This window comes from Cebus imitator, unplaced genomic scaffold (genome assembly GCF_001604975.1).
Source record: "Cebus imitator isolate Cc_AM_T3 unplaced genomic scaffold, Cebus_imitator-1.0 Scaffold47, whole genome shotgun sequence".
In the NCBI taxonomy this organism is placed as follows: domain Eukaryota; kingdom Metazoa; phylum Chordata; class Mammalia; order Primates; family Cebidae; genus Cebus; species Cebus imitator.
The window spans coordinates 5,940,219-5,945,753 of NW_016107362.1; the positions used below are offsets into that span (position 1 = coordinate 5,940,219).

At 34.9% G+C, this 5,535-nt stretch overlaps 1 pseudogene; it reads right to left on the reverse strand.

Annotated features, from left to right (window-relative positions):
* Positions 1–2,777: 2,777 nt before the first annotated feature.
* LOC108303477 lies at positions 2,778–3,417 on the reverse strand (annotated as a pseudogene).
* Between the last annotated feature and the right edge of the window lie 2,118 nt (positions 3,418–5,535).

Genomic DNA, 5,535 nt, shown 5'->3' on the forward strand with positions numbered 1-5,535 from the left:
TTTCTATGAAGATGAACTGTTTTCCAAAATAATAGCAGCCTTGTTTGTCCTTTAAGTCTCTGAAGCTCTTACTGTTTTCTTATGGTACAGCGTTGGCAGGATCCTCAAATTTATTGAATAGATGTGTTGAATGAGTACATTTTTGTCATTTTCCCAATTTTAAAGAAAAGACTTTCAACTTCATTATTTTTAAAAGACATGCTTTGTGACAGCAACAACGTTTCCTTTTGTTTCTAACTTATTTATCCAATGAACACCTGTCAATAAATGCTTTTCTGCATTTATTGAGATAATCATAAGATATATCTCCTTTATTTTGTTAATGTGGATGTTGCTTGAATATCAGATTTAAACCTAATTTGCACATTACCTTTTGGATTATTTGATCCTATTTATTTGCACATATACATTGTTTTGTTAGTTACTGCTCTTTAATATGCCCTGTTATTTATTATCTTAACATAATTCTAGATTTGATTTGAAACTTTTTAAATAGTTTTTGTATCTACCTTCACTAATGATATCGAAATTTGATTTTTCTTTTTAGATTTTTTTCAAAATTATTATAGTAGTCTCCCAAAATGAGATGTTTGGTTTACCTTCTTTTTCTCCTTTCTAAAGTATTTGTGGAATATTATATTTTTTTTCTATTTGAATGTTTGGTAGAGTGTATTAATAAAGCCATTTGGACTGGGAACTTTCTTCATAGAATACTTTCAATTAAAGACTGAACTGCCCTTTTGTTCCACATACATTGAAATTGCATGCTATTATTTTTCTCATATTTGGTAAGTGGAATTTTTTCATTGTACTTAAATATATTGGATTTATTTGCATACGAGATTTTTAAATATTTTTTGTACAAATAATGCCCTTTTATTTCTTTTTAAAAATCATGTTGTTCAATAGATCTCTTTAACTTATTCCTTCTATTTTTTTTTATTAACTTCTAACACATCTTAGATGCTGTCTTCTATTGTATCCATGATATTGGAGACTTAAAGAGTTCTCTTCATGTATTTTGATCAATTTGTGAGAGCACTTTCTGTCCCTTGATATTCATATCATAAAATGGGGAAAGTAGTATTCATAAGAATAGTATAATGATTAAAAATTATTTAACATAGAACTTAGTTCATGAAACTTAGTAAGTTCTCAATATAGGCTACTTCACGACTAGCACTTCTATTATTATTAATTCTTCATATCTTTCACAGTCTTACTAGGATCTTCTGTAGCAAAAAACAAGAATACACATTTAAAAGAAATGCATCACATAGGCGCTGCCTCCAAATTGGAAAAAGATGAAGTCAATGCACAAAGGAGCACCCAACCCTTAGAAGCCTGTTTCCTAAAAAGGTCAATTACTGTACTTTTCTCTATTGAACCTGTAGATTATGAGATAAGACAGCAGAATTTTGATGTGCCAAGGAGGTACAACAAACTCACTGTAGGCTGTTATGGTAATGTGTACTTAACTCCAGTTAATATCGTTCCACTATAGAGTGATAGATAGCAGAAAAGAGAGGAAGATACCTGGAAGATATACCTGAGAAATACCTGGGAAGTTTATGGAAATGGGTACTTCTTCCTCTCTTTGAACAATCAATTCATTCATAACTCCAGTGTTACCCTGAGCTACTGGGAGAAGTTTTAAAAATAAACCTGATTTGGCCTTAAAAAACAAACAAATGAAAACAGGCAATGGGACACATTTTCTTAATAAGAATTAAGACTTAATCTATGGAAAAATGTAGATTTCAATACATCAGATATGTTAGTAGGTGTAGTTGATTAGATAAGTCAACAACATGTTTACACTCACCATAACTTCATACAAACATATACACATGCATATTTGGTAGATTACAGCAGTAATATGCGTCTTAGTCTATTTGGAACTTCTATAACAACATGTGAGACAGGGCAATTTATAAAGAACAGAAATTTATTTCTCATAGTTCTGGTGGCTGGGAAGTTTAGGATCAAGTTTCCATCATTCATTGTCTGGGGAGGGCTGCTCTCAGCTTCTAAAAGGGTGCTTTGTTGCTGTGTTCTCACATGGCCAAAGGCAGAAAAAACAAAAAGGACCTGGCTAGTTCCCTACAGCCCTCATGTAAGGTCACTCATCCTATTAATGAGCATTCTGCTCTTATGATATAATCACCTCTTAAAAGCCCTATCTGTTAATACAGTTGCCTTTAGGATTAATTTTTAACATGAATTTTGGGAGCACATTCAACTATCGCAGTGTGAGAGGAAAGGGTAAATTTATTAATTAATGTTGATTTCTGTAACAAATACCATCTTTAAAATAATAATAAAGCTCATTTAGTATCATTTAAATTCAAAAAAGGTGTCTTTATTTTCAAATCAGTAATCAAAATTTCATGTATCTTCTATATAAAGGCTCCCTTACATCATAGAAAATATTTTTTTTTTTCCTTCTGGCCACCAACTCTCATCTTCTTGTATATTAGAAACACACTCTGGTTGCAAAGGTGTCTTCCCAAAATCCAATCCAGTCATTGCCCCAGATCAAAGTTTTAAGTCATTAGGTGATACATAGTCCTCTCCTCTTCCAACTGTTTGTAGCCCAAAATTTAGAAATTATCTCTATTCCCATTTTTATGTTTACAAATTGTCATGTCAGTGCTCATGAATTTCTTCTAAAATATGTCTAAAGGTAAAGGTAGAAGCCAATGTATATTATCACTACGAATACTTCTCTTAGAGCAATAGGCAATGCGAGCTGCCTTAAAAGTCATGGCAAGTACTACTTTTTTTTTTTTTTTCTGCCTCAGGTTTATTTGTACAAATAGCACAGGAGGACCCCAGCCCCATGCAGATGGCAGCCACGGGGGGTCACACCAGTCCTTCTGTCCTCATGTTGGCAGACAGAGATATCTACTCTGAAGCTTTTGTAGGGGCCTGGGCACCTTTGGGAGCCTGAGCTGGAACTGAAGCTGGAGATGCAGCCTGGGCCTTGGTTTGATCCTTGGCCTTAGTCTTGACCTTTGGCTGGCAGAGCCTGAGCCCCTTGGCAATGCGTGCACAAGCACGCTTCCCAAGCTTGGGGTGGGCAATGTAGGCAAGTCAATCGAGCTTGCAGCTGACACCCTTTGGGATCTTGAGCTTAACCTCCTTGGGCTTTACGAGGGCCTTGATGGCCTCGGTGCGTGCACTCGTGGCCTTGGCATTGTTGGCCTGCATCTTCTTTAGGCCCTTCTTGTTGTGCTTCTTGGCAAAGCACATGTTCCTCAGGAACTTGGGGTCTACCCTCTTAAGAGATTCGTATCTTTGTGATTGGGGTTTCTTGATACCATTTCTGTGCCATTTTCGGGACTGGTTGTGTGTGGTGTGGTTCTTGTACTTGGCCATGTCTGCACCTAAGCCGCAGCTCCCGAAGCGCCTAGGACCGGATGGCAGGTAATACTTTTGATGAATACTGTATCACTATATATGACAGTTTTACATCTCTTTGGCCTCCAGTATGTTTCTTTGTTTTCATCTACCCTATTATGCAGCCAGTGTCACGTATTTTAGGAGTTATTTTTATACCTTCAATTTGCCCAGTCTGTATTACTTAAAGTAACATCAGAGTAATTAAATCTAACCCCTGTAGTCTCTGTGACTCAAGTTAGTAGAAGGTCATTTATCACTCACCTAAGGAGTGAAAGGATGATTCTGGTCAATAGGTTGGTCCCTTCTTATCAGTGCTTCAGGATCTCTTGTTACTTTCCTATAAAATCTCTACCATTGTAGATATGGTGGTTTTCAGTTGAAGGGAAAGTAAAAGAGAACCATACATAGGTAATACCAATGAGCCTTGCTAGAGGTGGTATACATTATTTCCATGAATTTTATTATCTAGAACCAAACAAAGTGGTCACCCAATTACATAGCCATATTTAACAAAAAATAAAGGCTGTGAAGAATAGATTTTTATTTGTGCAACATAAAGATAAGAAGTGTTTGGTGAACCATTAGCTACTCTCTTACAGAATAGCCTTTTTTTCTTTTCTTTTCTTTTTTTTTTTTTTTTTTTTTTAGTTTGAGATAAAATCTCCCTCTGTTGCCAGCACTGGAAGACAATCTTGGTTCACTGCAACTTCAGCCTCCCAGGATCAAATAGTTCTCTTGCCTCCGCCTCTCAGGTAGCTGTGATTATTGGCATATGCCACCATACCCAGACAATTTATCTATTTTCAGTAGAGACGGGGTTTCACCATGTTAGCCAAGCTGGCCTTGAACCCCTGACCTCAAATGATCCACCCGCCTAAGTCTCCCAAACTGCTGGGGCTACAGGTGTGAGCCACCATTCCCAGCCTGCAATAGGCTATTAAGTTGTACATATTTATTTGAGATGTGTAAATTTTAACCTAGTGGCAATATCAGCTAGATTGTAGCTTCTGTAAAGGCAGAAATCATGTCTGACTTTCATATGATTATAAACCTAGTATTTAGCATGCGTTATAAAATGTGCTATTTTTAGTCATTATGTAAGAATCTCCCTAAAAGTGGCTATTATTTGGAATAGTTGCTTGAGAGGCAAAGGGAAGGGGATCAAAATATATGTGAAAATAGATGAATCATGGGACTAGGGATATCATTAAGATTTGATGATGAGTAGACTGACATGGTGAAGTCTGGTGTTCATGAAGAGATGAAAAGAAGGAATAGGAATCAATTTGAAGAAACCCAAAAATGCATTTCTTTACTTGTATAGAGTTTTGTGTGCACACTAATGACGATTTCTACATATGATTCATTTCTTTGCTTTTTAAAATTATTTTGTAAACTTTCTTCCAATACATTATTAACATCACTTGAAATTAGTGACAGTCATTTAAAAGGTATCACTTACTCATAATGGCTATTTCAGATCTGTGTGTGTGTGTGTATATATATGTATATATATATATATGTATATATATATTTATACATATATATACACACACACAATGCATATATATATATATGCAATGAACACTTTCAGTGGATTGAAAATTCATAAAAATTTAAAACCTTAAATGAAAACGAGGAAATATTTAAGCTCATGTATTATTAGCATAAGCAATTAAAGAATGAGAAACTGTTAATTTTATAGTCATTGATAATTTTTATATTTCAGAAACAAAACTTTCCCTTTTAAAATATAAATAATACAAAAATTGCACCATACAACATCAACTTGACATTTTTCTGTATCCCAAAGTTCATCAAGCACAGTCACTTCATATGATATACTATAAGGCATCCCAATGAACAAGGGCATTGCAATTCACTGATTAAGATAGAGTGCCCTCATTAATGGGAAAGGAAGCAATAATTCCATAGCTTTATCCCAATGAACAAAGGCATTGCAATTCACTGATTAAGATAGAGTCCCCTCATTAATGGGAAAGAAAGCAGTAATTCCATAGCTTTGAGAATTGTTGTAACATGGGGAGCCTGATATTACATTTTTGTCATACATATTTTAGTGCATCTTGGCAACAAACACATTGTTTTATATAGCAAATTCTTTGGAAT